At 45.3% G+C, this 23,653-nt stretch overlaps 1 protein-coding gene across 1 annotated transcript in view; it reads right to left on the reverse strand.

Moving 5' to 3' along the window:
- The window catches only part of CADM2 (cell adhesion molecule 2), a 721,403-nt gene that overhangs the window by 495,156 nt on the left and 202,594 nt on the right, over positions 1–23,653 (reverse strand). The window lies entirely within an intron of this gene.

A 23,653-nucleotide genomic window follows, 5' to 3' on the forward strand; every position in this document is an offset into this window, starting at 1 on the left:
CTCCCCGAAACTTTGGGGGACCGAGCGCCAACGTGTTCGGCCCCCCGAACAAGTTTCAGGGAGAAATCCTCCGCACCCCCCCCGGGACGGGACTTACCTTCGCTGAATGTCCCTCCCGGCAGCGGGTCCGGCCGGCGCTTCGGTGGCGCGGGAGCGGCAGCCGGTCTTTTGACCGGCTGCCGCCACCGCCATTCCAAGAAAACAAACAAACAAAAAAACGCCCCCTTGATAGGCTACGTGACGATTAACGTAGCCTATCACGGCTAGATTTGCAAAGTCAGCCGTGATAGGCTACGTAAATCGTCACGTAGCCTATCACGGGTGACTTTAAAAAAAAAAAAGCGCGTATGGATAATGGCGGCCCCCATAGGGAGCCGCCATTCCCGTTCCTTATTTGGTCGCCATAGTCTACGTAAAGATTTACGTAGACTACAGCGACCAAATAAGGAACACGAACGGCGGCTCCCTATGGGGGCCGCCATTAGCATACGCGCTTTTTTTTTTTTTAAGTCACCCGTGATAGGCTACATGACGATTTACGTAGCCTATCATGGCTGACTTTGCAGATCTAGCCATGATAGGCTATGTTAATCGTCACGTAGCCTATCACGGGGGCGTTTGTTTTGTTTTTTTTAAACTTTCGAGTTTGCGGCCAGGCGAGGCGGGAAGCCTCCTCCCCGGCCTGAATTTCGGCCGGGGCGAGGCGGGAAGCCTCCCCCCTGGCCTGAATTTCGGCCAAGGTGAGGCGGGAAGCCTCCCCCCCCGGCCTGAACTTCGCGGGGGGAGCAGCGAAGTGCCTCCCCCCCACCGCGAACAAGCTTCGGCGAAAGGTAAGGGACTTTCGTTCCCCCCTAAATATATTTAATATACATTAAAGTCTTAATAGCTAATCTTCTACCTTCTTAAAGATTCAATGAGAGTTCTACTAGTGTTAGAGAGTAGACCCATTGAAATGAACAAGAGTGGAGTTACTCACAATTAACTGAAGCCCCATTCATTTCCATAGGTCTACTCTAAGTAGGACTGACACTGGATACTACTCAATGTCAGGATCTATGACTTGTTGGTAGTAAAGGTGGCTGCCAAGTTGAGGCTCCAACAGCAGGTCACAGACTTACAAGTAGTGTTTGCTCTCTATGTCTCACCAAATTCAGGTGACTCTGACAGGACTGATATAACTCGTAACAGGTAACAATCCCACATATTCTATTAAAATAAAAAATAACTTCAGATCATCATAATATTGTCGAATTAATCATCATTTTACAGTTAAAATGCAATGACAGCTTTCAAAACTCTGCTTTTTCTGGGATCCTCAACTGTCCTCATAAGTATACTAAATTATTACCCACTTCTAGCAAAGTCTAGGTCAATACTATACTAAGACATACAGTACTTGCATGCTTGCTGTGTCTGACGCCCTGGAACAAGCATAAAGAGCTAGTGTTCCATGCAGCACAAATGTCAAATTTGCTCACATCACTTGAACTGGTCAGACCTGACATGAATCTTCTTTCTGTAAGCATGACTTTGAATCGCCTTTGAAGTTCACAAATGGAACAGCAACTAAATTAAGCAGAACAAGAGTAAGCAATTGACAGGTGAAGTACTGGACTCCCATAAACGCCTTCAATTAGCTTTGTTCACACTTTTCATTTATGGCTGTCTTTTTTAAAAACAACAACAACAATGTTTACATTTATGGTTGTATTAAAAAAGAATACTTTCTTTAGAAAGAATATTCATACAGACTTTCTGAGTTGTTTTAAGATGCAATCCTATGGATTTCCTTAATTTATTAAGGATTGCACCCTTATTAAATAAATAAAGGGACTTCTTCAAGGAAAAAAATTGCAAAGGAAAATGATTAAAGCTTTCATTATACTAGTAAACTTTATCATGTGCTATAGTCAGGCATACAAAGTTCTGTATCCCTGTATAGTCATAGATTATCAGATGAAATTTTCATGACAGAAACAACAACATAATACATTTTAAAGAAATGTTTTATCTATAAGTGAAGCTTCATTATCATATTTTCTCCAACCTTGGCCAACTGATTAAGCCTAATGTTTTATCCACTTGGTATTTAAAGTACACTGCAAGAGTAACAATTGTGTACACAATGTATATTCCTTGTTACTTCATTCCATTTGCACAGAAAAGCTAAACAGTGAAAGCCATCTATCAGCAATGTTCACCTGCTGTTCAGTGCCTAGTCACTTGGAATAACCCCTACCAGCTTTTCACCCAATTACCCAGCATATTTTGTACCCTGGAGAATCCAATATATATAGTTGCTGCTTGGCCCAACTGGAAAACAAGCATTTTATTTCTCATTTAGCAAGGTTAAAAGCAATGCTTTAAAAAATAAATAAATTACATGTATTTTTGTTGTCTCAAAATTAACCTTCGGTAAAATTCATAAAACTAGATGATTCTTTAAAGATGTCACTGCTTTCTTAGCTGAAAAGATTATTACCGCAAATTAATAATTACTGTGCTATTAAATAAAGCATCTCCTTGCTTATCTGTTACCAATGGCTACTCCTCAAGGTGTGTTATGCATGTATAAGTCCAGTTCCTGCCTCTCACCTGAAATCTCATATGACCTCCAGTCAAAATTCAGTTATTATGGATTGGCGATTTCACAGTCTCAAGCTTTACAAGGCTTCAGAGCTCACCACCCTTCACCCATATCCTGACACTTACTCTTCCCCGCAGACATTGCCATATGGGCAGAGGGGGGACACTTACATTAGTGTTCTACATTTGCGTCTAAGAAATACTGACTGGTACCGTCTCTGGATTCGATCCTGAATTAGTCATGCTTAGAGTAGACCCACTGAAGTTAATGAGATCTAATTTAGTCATGACTACCTTAATTCCCATTGAGTTCAATTGGTCTACTCTAAGCATGACTAAGTCTGAATCCATCCCCACAACCCATGTATTTTTGCTTTATGACACCAGAGTACTGTGCTCTAAGTGGCCTCAACTATTAAAAAAATAGGCTGTGAAGGAAAGAATATAAAACTCAAGTTATATGTTCACAAGCGTTTTGGAGTATGTATACATAAGTGCTTTGTTATTGACATAAACAATTGGTTAGGTTCCAAATGTTATGTCTGTGGAAATGTTGATCTATTACCCTGATTAGTACTTAGCTTTCATTTCCTTCCTAGCTTTGCTGCTGGAAAAGCTCAACTATTCCCAAGAAGAAGCTTTGATCAAGTACATTTGTCATGAGAACAAGTATAATAAGGTAATTTATCATAGTCTGTCAAGAGTTTTATTCCAGAAAGACTGCTGCATTTTTATCCTTACTTTAAAAATTGCTGTCACTCTTGCTGAAAAATTTGGTAGACATTTTGGACATGTTTAAAAGCCATTCCAAACTGATAGTGGCAGATAATTAAGTTATCTGCTATCAAAGTATTTTTTTCCACTCCAAAATGCATATGATGCTATGAACCCTTGGGCTGACTTAATATGGCCTGTTCACTGAGCATAATCACTTGTTGCTTTCCTTTTCTCCATTTAATAGTAGTCAATGACCAGTGCAATTCATGATGACAAATTAAGCCGTTCTGGAGAGTATAATTGAGCAATTTTGTTTGCTTTGGAAGATCTTGAATAAATTACAGAAGAAAATAAGAACATGAGAAGAGCCAAGCTGGATCAGACCAAGGGTCCATCTAGTCCAGCATTCTGTTCACACAGTGACCAACCAGCTCTCGACCAGGAAACCACAAGCAGAACACAAGTTCAACAGCACCCTCCTGCCCATGTTCCCCAGCAACATGTGTACAGAGGCATACTGCCTCTGATACTGGAGGTAGCACATAACCATCAGGACTAGTAACCCACTTTTATTTTAAACCCATCCAAATTAGTGGCCATCATTACATATTGTGGTACCAAGTTCCATAGTTTTAAGTATGTGCTGTGTGAAGAAGTACTTCCTTTTATCTGTCCTGAATCTCCCACCAATCAGCTTCATGAGATGACCCCAAGTTCTAGTACTGTGAGAGAGGGAGAAAAATATCTCCCTATCCACATTCTCCACACCATGCATAGTTTTGTACACCTCTATTTTGTCTCCTGTTACCCTCCTTTTTTCCCAAGTGAAACAATCCCATCTGTTGTAACCTTCCCTCACAGGGGAGATGTGGCAGCTCCTGATCATTTTAGGTGCTTTTTTCTGCACTTTTTCTGGCTCTACAATATCTTTTATGGTGTGGTGACCAGAACTGGACACCGTATTCTAAGAATGGTTGCACCATAGATTTGTATAAAGGCAACATGATACTGGCAGTTTTATTTTCAATTCCTTTTCTAAAATGGGGTTTGCCTAGGGATGTACGAAAGGCACTTACCTGGTCCCGCAGCTTGCTTCGCGGTGGGAGGGAGGCGCTTCGGTTCTCCCCCCGAAGTTCAGGCCGGGGGGGCAGGCGCCCCCCTCGCCCGGCCAAAATTCAGGCCGGGGAGAAGCACCCCAACTCCCCGGCCGCGAAATAAAGAAGTGAAAAGAAAAAAAAAAACACCCGTGATAGGCTACGTAACGATTTATGTAGCCTATCACAGCTGACTTTGGAAATCTAGCCATGATAGGCTACAGAAATCGTTACATAGCCTATCACGGGTGTTTTTGTGTTTTTTTTACTTTATTTTGTAATGGTGGCAGCCGGTCCAAAGACCGGCCGCCGCCCCCGCCGAACCGCCGCCAGGACCCGCCGCTAAGAGGGACATTCGAGGGAGGTAAGTCCTATCCCAGGGGGGGCGGAGAATTTCACCAACAATTTCAGGGGGCCGAATGCGTTGGCATTCGGCCTCCCAGAGATTCATGAAGAAATTCTCCGCCATCCCTAGGTTTGCCTTTTTTACAGCGGTCACACATTGGTTCACATTTTCATTGAGTTGTCCACCACAACCCCAAGATCCCTTTCTTGGTTGGTCACCGCTAGCTCAGTTCCCATCTGGTTATACTTGAAGTTGGTATTTTTTAGGGATGGCAGAGAATTCCGCCATGGATCTCGGTGAGGCCAAATGCCAGTGCATTCGGCCCCCCAAACTCCATGGCGGAACGGCCTGCCCCCCGCGGATCCCCCCTGGGACGAGACTTACCTGGGGCAGACCTTCCAGGTAGTGGCGGCTTCAGCGGTGGCGGCGGCAGCTGGTCTTCTGACTGGCTGCTGCTGCCACCATTTCCACTGTTGTAAAAAAAAAAAAAAAAAGACATGGTAGGCTACGTAAATCTTTACGTAGCCTATCACGTCTAACTTTTAAAAAAAAAAACGCGCATACGCAAATGGCAGTGGCTAAGGCTGCCGCCATTTGCGTTCCTTATTTTGGGCCGTCTTAGTCCATGTAAATATTTACGTAGACTAAGACGGCGAAAATAAGGGGGAACGCAAATAGCGCCGCCGCCAAACCGCCGCCGGGAGCTGCCAGCGCCAGGGACATTCGCCAAAGTTAAGTCCCATTCCGGGGGGGGCAGGGGGGTGGATCGTTTCTCCACCAATTTGGGGGGGCCAAATGCGTTGGCATTCGGCCTCCCGGAGATTCATGGAGAAATTCTCCGACATCCCTAGGTTTCCCTTTTTGCAGCAGTCACACACTGGTTCACATTTTCATTGAGCTGTCCACCACAACCCCAAGATCCCTTTCTTGGTTGGTCACCCCTAGCTCAGTTCCCATCAGGTTATACTTGAAGTTGGTATTTTTTAGGGATGGCAGAGAATTCTGCCATGGATCTCGGTGAGGCCGAATGCCAGTGCATTCAGCCCCCCAAACTCCATGGCGGAACAGCCTGCCCCCCGCGGATCCCCTCCAGGATGAGACTTACCTGGGGTGGACTTTCCAGGCAGCGGCGGCTCCGGCGGCGGCGGCGGCAGCTGGTCTTCTGACTGGCTGCCGCTGCCACCATTTCCACAGTTGTAAAAAAAAAAAAAAAAAGACATGATAGGCTACGTAAATCTTTACGTAGCCTATCACGTCTAACTTTTTTTAAAAAAACGCGCATACGCAACTGGCGGCGGCTATGGCTGCCGCCATTTGCGTTCCTTATTTTGGGCCGTCTTAGTCTACGTAAATATTTACGTAGACTAAGACGGCGAAAATAAGGGGGAACGCAAATAGCGTCCGCTACGCTATTTGCGTTCCCCTTATTTTCACCATCTTAGTCTACGTAAATGTTTACATAGACTAAGACGGCCCAAAATAAGGAACGCAAATGGTGGCAGCCGTAGCCGCCGCCATTTGCGTACGCGCGTTTGTTTGTTTTAAAGTCAGACCTGATAGGCTACATAAAGATAGGGATGGGGGACTATTTCTCCCCGAAACTTCGGGGGGCCGAGTGCCAACGTATTCGGCCCCCTGAGGTAGTTTCGGGGAGAAATTCTCCGCACACCCCCACCCCCCGCACCCCCCGGGATGGGACTTACCTTTCCCGAATGTCCCTCCCAGCGGCGGGTCCCAGCGGCAGTTCGGCGGGTCTTCGACAGGGGCAGAGTCGGCAGCCGGTCTTTCGACCGGCTGCCGCCGCCGCCGCCATTCCAATAAAAGTAAAAAAAAAAAAAAAACGCCCCCATGATAGGCTATGTGACAATTAACGTAGCCTATCACGGCTAGATCTGCAAAGTCAGCCGTGATAGGCTACGTAAATTGTCACGTAGCCTATCACGGGTGACTTAAAAAAAAAAAAAAGCGCGTACGCAAATGGCGGCCCACATAGGGAGCCGCCATTCGCGTTCCTTATTTGGTCGCTGTAGTCTACGTAAAGATTACGTAGACTACGGAGAAAATAAGGGCAACGCTATAGTTGCCCTATGGGGGCCGCCATTTGCGTACGCGCTTTTTTTTTTTTAAAGTCACCCGTGATAGGCTATGTGACGATTAACATAGCCTATCACGGCTGACTTTGCAGATCTAGCCGTGATAGGCTACGTTAATCATCACGTAGCCTATCACGGGGGCGTTTTGTGTTTTTTTTTACTTTTTATTTCGCGGCCGGGCGAGGCGAGGCACCTCCTCCCCGGCCTGAATTTCGGCCAGGCGAGGCAGGAAGCCTCCCCCCCGGCTTGAATTTCGGCCGGGCGAGGAGGGAAGCCTCCCCCCCAGCCTGAACTTCGGGGGGAGCAGCAAAGCGCCTCCCCCCCACCGCAAAGCAAGCTGCGAGACCAGGTAAGTGGCTTTTGTGCGCCCCTATATAAAGATTTACGTAGCCTATCACAGCTGACTACAGGGGCACAAATGGCGGTGGCTATGGCCGCCGCCATTTGTGTCCCTGCTAGCCAGCGGCCGGATGTTCTGGCCGGGGGTATTTGCGTATTTATTTGCGTTGCCCTTATTTTAGCCGTAGTCTATGTAAATGTTTACGTAGACTACACGTGCCCAAATAAGGAACACAAATGGCGGTGCCCATGGGCGCCGCCATTTGTGTACGTGCTTTTTCCCCCCCGAAGTCAGCCGTGATAGGCTACGTAAGGATTTACGTAGCCTATCACGGTGTTTTTTGAAAATCTAGCCGTGATAGGCTACGTAAATCTTTACGTAGCCTATCACGTTTGCTTGTGTGTGTGTGTGTGTGTTTTTCACTTGGAAATGGCAGCGGCGGCAGTCGGTCAGAAGACTGGCCGCCGCTCCCGCCGCACCACCGCCAAACCGCCGCCGGGAGCCACCAGCACCAGGGACATTCGCCAAAGGTAAGTCCCATTCTGGGGGGTGCGGGGGGCGGACCATTTCTCCACCAATTTTGGGGGGCCGAATGCATTGGCATTCGGCCTCCCGGAGATTCGTGGAGAAATTCTCCGACATCCCTATCTGTCCTATATCTTCTGTAGTGAAGACCAATGAGAAGAATTCATTCAGCTTCTCTGCAATCTGCTTGCCCTCCTTTAGTACTCCTTTAGCTCTACTGTCATCAGTGGTCCAACTTCCTCCTTAGCTGGTTTTCTGATACATTTAAAGAATTTCTTATTGTTGGCCTTGATACTTTTAGCGACGTGCTCTTCAAAAATGCTTTTTGCACCTCCTATTGACTGGGTTCAGATGTCACAATAACCCATGATGGGTTAAATAAGCCATGATGGCTTATTTAACCTATTGTGGTTTATTGTGTCATCTGCCATGATTTTTTTTAACCCACGGTGGCTTATTTGGCCCAAAAACCCACTCTGATAATGCACGGTCTGCAGTAGGGATTATTTAACCCACTCTGGGTTATCATGTCTTCTGTCAGAAACCATGGGTTATTTTGGTCACCTATAGCATTGTGCAACAAGAGTGATTCAGATTGCTGCTGCTCTGCTTCAGTTCACGCAGGCATTCTCAGCACTGTCTGTGAGGGGAAATGCGCAATTGAGAACACTTAAAGGTGTCTATGCCAGCAATGGGTATGGGGGGAAATGCACAATTGCATTTTAGTGCTATAGCATTTTAGCTATATTGAGAACATTTAAAAGCCTATATGCCAGCAATGGCTATGGGAGGAAATCCATAATTGCATTTTAGTACTATAGCACTTTAGTAATATTGAGGTTTTAGTGTTATAGCCCTATAGTGATATTGTGAACAGTTAAAAGCTTGTGTGCCACATACTGAGAACACTTAAAGGTGTCTATGCCAGCAATGGCTATAGGGGGAAATGTGCAATTGAGGGTTTTGATGGTGTGTCAGGTGCCTCCTGACTAGGAGGCTGTGTGTCAAGTTTGGTCCCGAACCTGCAAACCTCCAAGTGTTATAGCTGCAACCCCCTTTTTGGTGGACCTGGGATTTTCGCTCCTCTGGGGCATACCCGCAGGGTTTTGATGGTGCATTGGATGCCTCCTGGCTAGAAGAGGCTGTGTGTCAAATTTGGTCCCAATCCTGCAAACTTCCAAGGGTTTATTTGTGCCACCCCCATTTTGGTGCACACTGGGATTTTGCTCCTTGTAGCCCCTGCTGCAATGTAATGAAACAGGGTGAGTGGGTGAAACAGCGCTACTACTTGGGTGGGAGGACTGCAGTGAGACAGGGTATGGGGGGATGGGTCAGATTAGGTACAGTAGCTTAATGAGCTACACACAGACAGTCACTTATTAACCTGGCTGTGTTGTGGGGCATCATGGATCATTTCAAATATAAGCTACACTGATTAGTTTATTAAGCCATCATGGCTTAAAGTGATGTCCAAACATGGCCATTGTCTGCTTGCATTGCCTTTGTGCAAGCTTGTGCTCTCTTTTGTTTTCCTCACTTGACCAAGATTTCCATTTTCTGAAGGAAGCCCTCCTTTCTCTAATAGCTTCCTTGACCCTGCTTTTCAACCATGGTGGTGACCTCTTGGACTTGGTGCTACCTTTCCTAATCTGTGGTATACATTTTAGCTGAGCTTCTATTATTCTGGTTTTGAGTAACCTCCAAGCATTTGAAGTCACCCATTATTACAATACTTGCATGTTTGGAGGCCTCCCCGATTTCATTTTCCATCTCAAGGTCACCCTGAGCATTCTGGTTTGAGAGACGATAGCACGTTCCTAGCAGTAAATTAGTTTTGGAGTCCAATATTGTCACCCACATTGCTTCTGTGGAACAGTCTACCCATTTTATTGTTTTCATCTGCTCGACCCTATGCCCTCTTTGACATACAGAGCAACACCTCCCCCAGCATGCCTTTTCCTGTCCTTCCTGTAGAGTTTATATCCAGAGATTACCATATCCCACTGGTTTTCTCCATTCCACCTGGTTTCTGTAATGCACACTATATCCAGGTTCTCCTTTAAAACCAAGCACTCCAACTCTCCCATTTTGGCTCAGAGGCTTCTAGTATTTGCATAGAAACACCTATATATAAGGTTCCATCCCCAGACGTCTCTGGCATGTGCATCTTTTGCTATGGCTATCATGTTCTACCATGTACTCATGGCGTATTTCCTCCCCTTCTACATTTGGGCAATCAAAAACATTTTCATCTTCATCCCCTTGTATCAATGTAGCCCTTTCATTAGTTAAAACAACTATCAAGAAGCTAGGGTGTGAGCAGGTTCTAAGTTACTGAACAACAACAAAAATGCAAAAATTTATTACTCATCCAGTGTCTGACATTTTACTTTTTAATTTGGTGCACAGTTGCAAACTTTTTAGTGGGATTTTTTTCAGCATATTTTTAAAAATGGACAAAAGTTTCATTTTTTCTCCTCTAGCATACCCTCTATGAATTTAACAGGCAAAAGTTTGACAAATCCATGGAGATTGAAATGGAGCAGGCTTCATTTGCTTAATCTTGCCTGTACTATAGCTTTTAAAGGCATAGGAGCCCTGCTATCTAAAATGCAGCTACCCTAGATATATAGATATATAGACATAGATCTGTCTCTTTCTTTAAGCTGTCAGATGGAGACATAAAATGAATATATATGCCTTTTGTCCTCCTTGATTGACCACTATGTACATAAAGTGGTAATCCTAAAAACAAAATTGTAACAAGAACTTCAAACCAGGAAATGTGCCTAAATATGCCAGACTTTAGCTCTTTTTTTTTTAAAAAAAGTATATTTATAACCAAACAAATTACTTTTCTGAGATCCTTCAGAGACAAAAGTAAAAAACCCAAAAGGGATATCTTATGTTACAATCTTCCTGTGCTCCCTAATAATAGCAAGATTAGGAAATCCACCTTTAAACACATTTTTATACACACATTGAAGACAGCAAATCTGAAGAAACATAAAAACAGAAGATTTAGAAGACTTCAACACAGTGAGACTACGTACTGAAAGTACTCCCAAAACTTCACAAATACAAAGACCTTTATAGTGGACCTAACAGGTGACAAAATTTCCCCTACAGAAATTAAACAGCTGTCTAAAGGTTTTAACTTCTCCCCTACACCTAGAGAGCATCACATGGCCAAATAAATGCTGATGTTAAGCCATTTGAGAGATGATGCAGGTTAAAAGAATATTTCCATAATAAGAAAAATCATATTTTGATCCCATGCCATAATCCTCTGTCACAATTTCTGCCCCAAAATGCCTGGATTCCACACCCAAATACAAATCCAGTATTAGAAACCCTCCTTAAATCAGTTTTTAAAAAGAACTGATGAACATAAACCTGGACATGTCTTCTCTAACAAGAGAAGAAAGAGAGGCCCTCAACCAACTTCGAATGAGAAAAGACATAGTCATAAAATCAGCTGATAAAGGGGGAGCTATTGTTCTGATGAAGACTGAGGATTATATTTCTGAAGGTCTGAGACAACTAAGTGACAGCAGTACATACAACCTCCTTGATTGTGATATCTCAGCTGACCTAAATTTAAAAATTGGCAACTTCATCCATGAATTCCTGCATAAAAATATACCAGAAAAATAAATTGCTGATCTTTTAATTAACCCCACTCCTACAGCAGGAAGATTTTACATGCTACCAAAGATCCATAAAAACAACAACCCAGGATGCCCTATTGATTCATGCACCAATACTGTCACTGAAAGAATGTCACTATATATTGACTCCATAAATCAACCACTAGTCCATAGACTTCCTTGATATATTAAGGACACTACAGATTTCTTTATGAAGATTGAAAAACTAAATTAGAAATGTTAATTTAACAATGATACCATCATTGCAACCTTTGATGTTACTTCTTTATATACCAGCATACCCCACAAATACAGCCTTTCTGCCTTAACATATTTCTTAAACAACAGAACCTTTAATGAACCCAATACTGGAGTCGCAGTTCCCCTGGCTAAGTTGGTACTCACTTGCATCATGTTCAATGGCAATCACTCTTTACAACTCCAAGGTACAGCAACAGGAACACATATTGCCTCATCATATACCAATCTATTTATGGGAAAAATCGAAGAAACTGCCTGCAGAACTGCTTCCTACAAGCCTAGCATATGGCAGCGGTGCATAGATAACATTTTTGTCATCTGAGATTATGGAAGGGATAGCTTGGAGATTTTTACTACGTTTATCAACACTAACCAATCAACAATAAAGTTTACCAGTAACACCACAATTGAAAACCCAAAATTACTGTTCCTGGATGTCCTCTTAACCATTGAAAACTATCAAATTGTCACAAACTTATATTGTAAACCTACAGATTCCCACCTAGTCATGTCATCTGAACCATCTAAAGAAGATCATTATATATAGTTTGGCTCTTAGAATAAAACACATTTGTAATAACAAAGAAAAGACATAACGAACTTAAAGAACATCTCCAACAATATAGATACCCTAGTCACATCATTGACTACATCAATTGAGCATCGGTAATATCCAGAGATACCCTTCTTTGTGATGCAAAGACTAACTCTTTGAAAGAAAATTGCATTCTATTTGTTGTGGACTACCATCCTGCTGCCCCTAATGACTAGGGCTCAGGGTGCTTCAGGCTGCCTCCGAGATGAGGCGGAGGGAGCACAAAGCAGTCCAAAGCGGATTGGATTGCTCTGAAACACTTTGGTGTGCTTCAGGGCAATCTGGAAGCCCAGCCACCACCCAGTCCCCAGCTTTTTACCTGGTCCTCTGGATGTGCACTGGCAGCCATCTTGTTCCAGAGAATGGGGGGAGCCATTTTTAAAACAGCAACTCCCTGTATTTCCAGAAATACAGGGAGTCACCATTTTAAAAATGGCTCCCCCCATTCCCCAGAACAAGACGGCTGCTAGTACGCCTCCAGAGGGCCTTGGAGGTGGTGGCGGCAGCAGCTCCCCTGGCAACAGTGGCGGCAGCACACCCTCATTGCAAACTGCTGCCGCTGGCCTCACTCATGGCCAATTGCAATTGCAAGCAAGGAACCCGGGAAGGTTTGAGCAGAGGCAGGAGTCAGCCTCCAACCAGGCGTCCTGCCCTCCTTGCAAGGAGGGGAGAAAGCACAGTTGGAGGGAGACTCCTGCCCTTGTGCCTTTTGGCAGGCTGTGATGGGCAGCAGTTTCCCTAGCAGTGCTGGCAGCTCCTTCCCAGTGGGTCCCCCAGCAGTGGCAGTGGCGGCAGTGGCTCCCCTGGCAGCAGTGCCCCCCTCGCATGGAACAAGGGCCCAGGTAAGGAGCTGGGGACTGGGTGACAAGTTGGGGGGGAGCAAAGCAGGATTCGGATGTTCGAATCCTGCTTCAGCTTTGTAGGCTGAGGCGGGTTGGGGGCCCTCCGAGTCAGCCCAAGCTGAATTAGGCCTGCCTTGGAAGCCCCGAAGCAGCTTCTGAGTTGCTCAGCCATGCACAGCCCTGCTAATTACCAAAAGAGAATTAAAGATAGTTACGCTATTATATCCCACTGTGTTCATTTAACAGAAGTCATTAATTCTCTACCATGCATCCTATTCAGAAAACCACCCAAGCTACGAAAATTGCTAGTTAAAGCTGCACTTAAACAAGATACTTTCAACCCAGGCCCATACCACTGTAAATCAACTTGTTGCATTACCTGCAGTATCTCCAACAACAAACCACTTCTTTCAGAAGCACAGTTACTAAAGAAATTATTACATTGTGCAGTCATTGTCATGCCCTTCTACCAATGTGGTTTATTTAACCATTAAAAAATGGATGTCATATGCAGTATGTAGGGAAAACTACAACTGACCTAACAACAAGATTCCATAACTGCAAATCTGCGATTCTTACCCCCACAAAAAACTGGAGCAGCCTGTTGCAAGACGTTTCAACTCTCCTGCACATAGTCTCCCAGATTTACAGTTGCTTCCAATAGAACAAACAAAAGACAATGGTTTGACAAAAGGGAAAATTTCTGGATCTACAGACTGTGAACTCTTAATCCCAATGGCCTTACTCTGGAGTGCAATTTGTAAGCATTATAGCACTCATACCTCTGTTTTTTCTCCTCAGGAACTTTCATCTCCAGGCATTCCAAACTGCCACTCCTGATTCCATTTAACAGCATAGCTACTGATGAGGGCAGAAGCTGAAACATTGAGCTTAAATATATTTTTGAATACTCTGTTGTTAGTCTTTCTATCTTTCTCATACGTTTCTGAATTTTTCAAGTATTAACAAAGTTATTCATGCAATTTTAACAGCTATTTGGCATGATTAGTTCCAAACAGTGGCCTGGAGTGGTCATGAACACTAATATAATCCCAAAGCCAACCCTCTATAAAGCTGGAACCACCTAGTAGAAGAGGCTTTGCCTTTAAGGTATCACCACCAGGGCATTTCAAAGTGTTTGAAACCAAACTCCTTAATTTGGTTGGGTGAAATAAAATTTATTTGAGGGCTGCATTCAATCTACTTGCTGTCAGTTGGCTATTCCAATTCCTCAATAATAGTCAGCCCATATATATTTTGTTGGAAAGAAAGAATGGTGCAACTAGTCCTGTATGATTAAAGAAGATTTGAATTAGCGTTTCTCAAACAGGACGCAGCAACCGCATATGCTGTATAGCAAACTTTGTTTAGTTTTTTTTAACTTCCCTGAATTTCAGAACAGATTTGTGACATACCAGGGGATCTTCCATTCAAAGCAACAAAGGAAACAGATACAGTTTAGTATGTTCAAGCCTTCAGACATGACCCAAGAAGTTCTTTAGATCTCAGCCAAAATTGTTAAAATGTGTAGTCCAAAACAGGCCTTTCAGGCTGCAGTCCTATCCACATCCACCTGGGAGTAAGTCCTATTAAACTATCTGAGCTTTAATTCTGAGTAGGCATCTATAGTATTGCATTGTAAACAGCCTCTTAACTTGCCTACTCAGCACTAATTCTTGAAAGTAAAATCCATTTAAGATATCTACCCCAGCATAGTTTACATCTTCTTTTCAAAGGGCTTAGGTGCAATTTCACAAACTCAAGTTCAAAATGATGGATTTTAAAAGGGACACAATCTTTTCTCCAAAAAAAAAAAAAAATTCAATATGCAGGGAGCTGTAAGAGAAGACTTCCAGTGAGAAGAATTTGACCTCTTCACCACAAACTAATAAATCAGGGTGCTAAAGCAGCACAACACTGTCAAGCTAGAACTTAAACACTCAAGATGCCTATTCAGAATCTAAGTAAAAAAAAAAGCTTAGTTCCCAGTCTCCAGAGAGAATTGCTCCATAATAAATTTATAGAATTCTTGCTACTTTTTTCACCATCACTCATTTTAATTATGCCTGACATTTTGTCTATCATATAAGCTCACTAGAGAAAAGGAACATAGCCTCACTGTATGAAAGAGGAAAGGCCTAATATAATAGAAGGATACCGAAAATAATTACACCACATGGTCTTACGAACTTTAAACCCCAATCAGTAACATACTATTAAAACTGCTACAATTACTGGTAGGAATACACAAATAGTTTAATTAGCCTATAAAAACTCACTAATGCAATCATAACTGTGAAACTTTGGTTTCAATACCCTATACTCACAGCAGAATTAATGTCTCTTGCAAATATAGTCATTAGGCACTTAGATTTGTCATGAAAATGGAAACTGAGGGTTGCCTTTCAAGCTTATCTATGATCAATCATTATGCAACTTTTTTACAGAGAGTAGGGAGAAAAAAGTTAGTTTAAAAGAACCTTTCCACAAAAATTATATGTTAATACAGGGAAGCTTACACAGCGTTTGGGAAGCACACACCAATCAGTTCAAAGCAATTGCTTTTAAAATACTAATTACAGTGTCTGTTTATCTGTGATTGGAGAAAACAGTTTAAAATCTGTAAATGGGAAAAAATATCTTCTTTTTTCAACTAAAAATTAGGGCTGAGCTAAAATTGAACTCCAGAGATTATTTGGGGAAGGGAGAGAACAGAGAAGTGTTCACTCATCTTGCTGGTGGGAGCAATAGTACCATTACAACAGCATACTTCATAATGGCAGATTCAGGGCAGGAACCAGTGTTCTAGCTATGTGGAGTAATTTAGGGATGTCAGAGAATTTCTCCACGAATCTCGGGGAGGCCGAATGCCAGTGCATTCGGCCCCCCGAAATTGGTGGAGAAACGGTCTGCCCCCCGGGACAGGACTTACCTTGTGCGAATGTCCCTGGCGGCGGCGGTTCGGCGGCAGTGCGGCGGTGGCGGCCGCCGAACCGCCGCCAGCTGCCACCGCCGCCATTTCCAAGTTAAAAAAAAAAGAAAAAGTGATAGGCTACGTAAAGATTTACGTAGCCTATCACAGCTGAGTGGAAAAAAAAAACACAACCGTGCGTACGCTATTTGCGTTCCCCTTATTTTCGCCGTAGTCTACGTAAATGTTTACGTAGACTACACGTGCCAAAATAAGGAACACAAATGGCGGCGCCCATGGGCGTCGCCATTTGCGTACGCGCAGTTGTTTTTGTTTTTTTTCACTCAGCCGTGATAGGCTACGTAAACATTTACGTAGCCTATCACGGCTGACTGCAGGGGCGCAAACGGCGGCAGCTACGGCCGCCGCCATTTGCGTCCCGGCAGGACAGGATTTGCGGCGGGAGGGACGGGGCGCCTCCCCCCTGGCCAGAATTTGGGGGGGAGGGACGGGGCGCCTCCCCCCTGGCCAGAAATTTGAGGGGGAGGGACGGAGCGCCTCCCTCCCACTGCGAATCAACTTTCGGGTTCAGGTAAGGGACTTTCGTACTCCCTAGGAGTAATCAAAAAGCCAACTCAGAGGGCAATTCTTCTTGCACTCAGTCTGGTGCCATGCAGTGGGCAGCTGGAAAGGGCTCTGAAACAAGACAAACATGAATATGTAGTGAAGAGGAAAAGGTGAGCAAGTGTGATCTTCATGAAAAATGGCACACCAAGCCTTTCTTTCATGTCATTTGAAAATGTCTGGCAACATCACTAATGAGAAAGGGGAAAAAAGATCCATCAGGAGGACATTTCAACAACACTCTTAGTCCATCCTACTGACTACTTCAGCTGGTTGAAATATTAGGAAGCAAGCTCCTCTACAGGACACTGGCTCCTGTCCAGATAAATTTATTTATGCCTTATTATTTTTATGTATTATTTTTATTATTGTTATTGTTATTAATTTCATTCCTACCCAATAGCCGAAGCTGTCTGGTTGGTTCACAACAATTCACAAAATAAAATACAGCATAAAAATGTAAATATACAAAATTTTAAAAGAATTTAGAGAGCAATCCTATGGCCACTAGACAGTGGCTAGATGGCCATAGGATTGTTCAGTTCTGGGAACCAACTTCAGAGCCCGTGCTCTGAGGTCAGTTCCCAGAAAATCGCCTCCTCACCACCACCACCCTGCCACTTGATAAGAGGCATGCTTCGCCCCAGGCTCCACACTCAAAAGAGCATCATGGAGCGGGGTAAAAGGGGGTTTCCTGGGGAGGGGCAGGGAGTGTGGAAGTGCTAATACAATGCTTTCTATGCATCGTCTGGCCTGTCCCTCCCACTCTGAAGTCCTGAGGCTAGACAGCCGAAATAGGCCAGCTATCTGGAAATGCAGGGCAGCCGGAGCACGGAGGAGAAGATCCCCTCCACGCTCTGCCCAACCTGCATTGGATAGGCGATCACCTCCAAGTTCAGAGGTGGCTGACTATTCGCATAAGACTGCACCCTTAAACAGCTAAAAACAGTTTCAATTAAAATACTGGACCAGTTCAGACAGCTGGAATAAATGCCCACCATATGCCATTAAATGCCTGGGAGTAGAACACAGTCTTAACCTGGTGCCAAAAAGATTACAGTGTTGGTGCCAGGCATATCTCAGTGAGGAGTAGGGTTGGCGGAGAATTTCTCCCCGAAACTTCGGGGGGCCGAGCGCCAACGTGTTCGGCCCCCCGAAGAAGTTTCAGGGAGAAATTCTCCACCCCCCCACCCCCCGCACACACCCCGGGATGGGACTTACCTTTCCTGAATGTCCCTCCCGGCGGCGGGTCCCGGCGGCGGTTCGTTGGGTCTTCGTCAGGGGCGGGGGCGGCAGCCGGTCTTTCGACCGGCTGCTGCCGCCGCCATTCCAATAAAACTAAAAAAAAAAAACGCCCCCGTGATATGCTACGTGATGATTAACGTAGCCTATCACGGCTAGATTTGCAAAGTCAGCCGTGATAAGCTACGTAAATCGTCACGTAGCCTATCACGGGGGCGTTTTTGTTTTTTTTTACTTTTTATTTCGTGGCCGGGCGAGGCGAGTCATCTCCTCCCCGGCCTGAATTTCGGCCGGGCGAGGCAGGAAGCCTCCCCCCCCGGCCTGAACTTCGGGGGGAGAGAAGCGAAGCACCTCCCCCCACCGCGAAAAGCTGCGAACCAGGTAAGTGGCTTTCGTGCACCCCTAGTGGGGAGATCATTCCATAATTGGGGGGCCACCACTGAAAAGGCCCTCTCTCTTGTTCTGAGCCTCCCTTGGAGGAAGACCTCAGATGTTGATCGTAGTGTCCAGGTAGGTTCAGGTCAGGAGAGGCACTCTGTCAGGTATTGCAGTCCTGAGCCATGTAAAGTTGTATAGGTTAAAAGCAGCACCTTGAATTGGGCTTGGAAACATACAGGAAGCCAATGCAAGCAGGAAAGAATTGATCTTCTATACTCAGACTTTCTAGTCCCAGTTATTAATCTGGCTGCCACATTTTGCACAAGCTGCAGCTTCTGAATAGTCTTCAAGGGCAGCCCCATGTAGAGTGCATTGCATCTAACTTGGAGATTACCAGAGCATAGATTACTGAAACCAGGTTATCTCTGTACAGATGGGGGGTAGCTGGGTCACCAGCTGAAGCTGGTAGAAGGCAGTGCCTGCTACTGGGGCCACCTGAGCCTCAAATGACAGTGATGGCTCCAGGAGAACCCCCAAGCTATGAACCCGCTCCTTCAAGGGGACTGCAATCTCATCGAGAACAAGTTGAGCACCCTCCACTCTTAAGTACCACTGTAATCAAGTAGAAGTTAGTCCCAACTAACTTAAACTGCACTGATTTCATTAATCCCATTGAAGTTTAAGCACAATGAAACTCAGCTAGAGTGGAGCCATTAGCTCTAATACTCTCTACAAGAATTTATACTCTCTCCTGTAGCTGCATTATCTCTTGTTAAGATATCTCTGGCAACCCCACCCCATTCCTTTCCCAATTATGTACTAATTGATTCTTACAAAAAAAAATCATATGCTGCATCCAGAATGTGTGTACAAAACTGTGCTTTATTAGCGAAAATTGCTTGCAAAAAATGCATATTAGAAAGCTGCTTGCAAAAATGCGTATATTTGGAAACGTGAACAAAGATACTTATATTTAGATTAATGCCAACAAAAGTATGTCTATATTTTCATGTAGACTTAAATAAACAAATTGACAAGCTGATATGGATAGGGGTGTATGAACTAGGGATGGCGGAGAATTCCGCCACAGATTTCAGTGAGGCCGAATGCACTGGCATTCGGCCCCCCGAAATCCATGGCAGAACGGCCTGCCACCACCCCGCCACCCCGTGGATTCCCCCCGGGACGAGACTTACCTGGGGTGGATGTTCCGGATGGTGGCGGCTCCGGTGGTGGCTTCGGCAGTGGCTCCAGCGACGGCTGGTCTTTCGACCGGCTGCCGCAGCCACCATTTGCATTCTGGTCTTTGCCATGATAGGCTATGTAAGTCTTTATGTAGCCTATCACGGCAAGCCAATCAAAAAACAAAAACAAATGGCGTACACAAATGGCGGCAGTGATGGCCGCCGCCATTTGCATTCCTTATTTTTCGCCGTTTTAGTCTACATAAATATTTATGTAGGCTATTACGGTGAAAAAAAGGGGAACGCAAATAGCGTAGTGGGTGCTATTTGCGTTCCTTTTTTCCCCCTGTTTTAGCCTACATAAATATTTATGTTGGCTAAGATGCCGAAAAATAGGGAAAGCAAATGGCGGCCGCCGTAGCCGCCGCCATTTGTGTACACTGTTGTTGTTGCCCAGTAGTGATAGGCTATGTAAAGACTTATGTAGCCTATCACGGCTGCCTGGCTGGATGCAAATGGCGGCTGCTACGACGGCCGCCATTTGTGTCTGCACCAGCCAGTCCACGGCTGGAAATCCAGCTGCGGACAGCCCTGGCCGGCTGCTCCGTGGAGCCACTGCTGAGTAGAGCTGGCTGGTCAGGATTCCAGGGAGGAGGACCGGATCGTCTCCCCATCGTCGAGGATTCCAGGGGGAGGGATGGAGCTAGGGATGGCGGAGAATTTCTCCACGAATCTTCGTGATGCCGAGCGCCGAGGCATTCGGCCCCCCGAAAGTGTTGGGGAAATTCTCCACCGGCCCCCCGCCCCCCCGGGATGGGACTTACCGTGGCCAAATGTCCCTCCTGGCGGCAGGTCCTGGCGGCGTTTCATCGGGGACGGGGGCGGCGGCCGGTCTCCCAACCGGCTGCCGCCATTACAAAATAAAAAAGTAAAACACACACACACACACACCCGTGATAGGCTACGTGACGATTTACATAGCCTATCATGGCTAGATTTCCAAAGTCAGCCGTGATAGGCTACATAAATCGTCACGTAGCCTATCATGGGTGACTTTGGGGGGAAAAAAAAGCGCATACGCAAATGGCAGCGGCCCATGGGCGCCACCATTTGCGTTCCTTATTTTGGCACATCTAGTCTACGTAAAGATTTACGTAGACTACGGCGAAAATAAGGGCAACGCAAATAGCGTTCCCTTATTTTCGCCGTAGTCTACGTAAATCTTTACGTAGACTAGATGTGCCAAAATAAGGAACGCAAATGGCGGCGCCCATGGGCCACCGCCATTTGCATACATGCTTTTTTTTCCCCCAAAAGTCACCCGTGATAGGCTACGTGACGATTAACGTAGCCTATCACGGCTGACTTTGGAAATCTGGCCACGATAGGCTATGTTAATCGTTACGTAGCCTATCACGGGGTTTTTTGTTTTTTTTTTCACTTTTTCTTTCGCGGCCGGGGAGACGGGGCGCTTCTCCCCGGCCTGAATTTTGGCTGGGTGAGGCGGGGCGCCTCCCCCCCTCTCCTGAACTTCGGGGGGAGAAGCGAAGCGCCTCCCCCCCACCGTGAAGCAAGCTGCGGGACAAGGTAAGTCCCTTTCGTACATCCCTAGACGGAGCGCCCCCCCACCGTGAACAGAATCCGTGAACAGGTAAGTCACTTTTGTACATCCCTAATGAAACCCCGCTTACCTGGCTCCACCGGGTTCCGCAGGTGGGGGGAGGTGGTCCATTCCTCCCCCCGGAATCCTCAACGGGGGGGCGGTGATCTGTTCCTCCCCCCCGGAATCCTGCCCAGCCAGCTCCGCTCCACGGCCAGCCGGGCCAAGCCGCAGCGAGACCTCCAGCCACTACCGGGCTGCTGCAGACGCAAATGGCATCCTGTGTAGGGGATGCCTGTTGCATCCCTACGCCGGCCTGTGATAGGCTACGTAAATATTTATGTAGCCTATCACGGCTAAAGCAGGGACAAAAATGGCGTCCCCTATGCCATTTGCGTTCCCGCTTTAGCCGTGATAGGCTACGTAAATATTTACGTAGCCTATCACGGTGAAAAAGATAACGCAAATGGCGGCTGCTGTAGCCGCTGCCACTTGCATTCCCTTTTTTTGCCGTGATAGACTACAAAAGTATTTACATAGCGTATCACAGCCATTTGAAAGACGCGAATGGCAGCTGCAGATGCGGCCACCATTCGAGGAGCACCGGAACGGCCGACAAAGGTAGGCTGTGTTTTGGGCCCATTTCGCAGGGGGGGCGGGGGGCTTTGTTCCGCCACGGATTTCTGGGGGCCAAATGTGCTGGCATTCAGCCTCACCAAGATCCGTGGCGGAATTCTCCGCCATGCCTAGATATGGAAATGGGATAGAACAAATGTAATGTAGGAAAAATGAGAAACTAAGTGGAATCAAACTTGACAGATTCATCCAACTGTAGTTTAGACTCCCTGTGCTGTTTATCATATTTATTTTAAACTTTTTTTAAAAAAAGTTTGCAGATGTGAAGGCCAACATGAGGTGAAGCTCTATTATGTATTATATAACAGTATATTATATAGTAGTGGAAGTAGTCACTTTGGATTATTAGAAATTCTGTTGCATATGTCCGCAGAAGTCATTCAAAGAATCAAGTCAAACTTAATATTTTAGCACCTGCGTCATCAGTAAAAGCACGTTTAAAAACCCACTATATGCTATTACTTACCTCATGTGACACAAAACTCTGGTTATGTATTTTTTGTTTATTTGTTTGAATTTAATCAAGTTTTCAGGCATAGCATTCTCTTCTGAATGGAGAAGTCTACAAAATTCCAGACAAATAGGTGCAGGGATTGTTGTGCAAGGAGCCTGTAATTGGGGGGGGGGGTTAAAGGGGACATCTATAATTTTTATTTCTTGGGGGAACTTCATGACAATTGCTGCCATAGTATGCCCTTTTGATGAGATGAAGCCTACACAGTTTCAGACTAAACAGTGTAGGGGTTTTGTGTAAGGAGCTTTAAAGTTGTTTTTTGTGTGGGGGGAAGAAGAGAAGTCATCTTGCCGCCTCTGCCTCTCCTCCCAGAAAGGGCCTTGGGGGCCACACAGTCTTGTTCATCCTCCTTGATGGAGTGGATGGCATTAAAATTTGAAAGTATACACGGAAGTAGTGCTTATGTATGCTACAACACTGCACGCATGCACGAGTGAGTGAGTGAGTGAGTGAGTGAGTGAGTGAGAGACAGAGACAAATTCACATATACACACAACAAAGAACACAGACACAGGGCCTGTTCACATGTTCATGGAGGGGGAAATAAGCTATAGTGGTTTATTTCCCCTGCCGCATGTGCTAGTCACGTGCCAGGAGGATTTGCATAATTACCCTTGCCTGCGCAGCTTGCTGTATCATCTGAACCTAGTGAGAGTAGCTTGTTGCCATGGTTAACAAGCCACCCTAGAACCCAAAAACAGCCAATGGGTTCTGGGTGGCTTGTTAACCATGGCAACAAGCTACCCTTGCCAGGTTCCCATGACATGGCAAACCACGCTGCTGAAATTAATTATATAAATCCCCCCAGCACACATGGCAGGGAAAATAAGCTACTGTGATTTATTTCTCCCTCAGTGTTTGTGCAAACCTGGTCACAGAGTCAGAGAGATACTACACAAACCTACAAATATTTAACAGTGAACTTAAATAAAATGCAGTTAGTGACTGAATGTGGTGGGGATGAAGTGACATCTAATAATTCTCAAGAGAGACACAAACAATAGCAAGAGTAAATAAGAATTATGATGCAAGGGATTGGATTTTAGGAAAGGATTGTTCTGCATTAGAATAAAAAGCAAAACACAACCACCACAAATGCTTTTCTAGGAGAGTCAACTTGCAAAAGAACACTGAAAACCAGGGGTAGGGAACAATAATTGGGGGGAGCAGATTACCTCCATCCCACTCTCCATCCATCTGATCATGTCACAGAGTGTGGCCATGCCCCCTAATGTCATTCTCCCCCTGGCCAAAGCTTCGGTTGGGGTCCTGGCTTCACCATCTATGTACATTCCCCCATTGATGATGCAGGGCTCTTCCATCCAGTGCCTCAGCTGGGAACCAGCTCCATCTGTCCACACCTTCCTCCACTGAGGAGGACATAGGATAGGTGAAACTCTTGGCACTCTGCTTGCCCTCCCAACTGGGAGGGCAAGCAGTTTGCTAGGGAAACCCCACTGTTATCTCCAATTCATTAATCAGAGACAACAGCAGGAATTCCCCTTAATGTGCTGC

The sequence above is a fragment of the Heloderma suspectum genome, chromosome 3 (assembly GCF_057233095.1).
Source record: "Heloderma suspectum isolate Gila_16-S chromosome 3, 16-S_ref, whole genome shotgun sequence".
In the NCBI taxonomy this organism is placed as follows: domain Eukaryota; kingdom Metazoa; phylum Chordata; class Lepidosauria; order Squamata; family Helodermatidae; genus Heloderma; species Heloderma suspectum.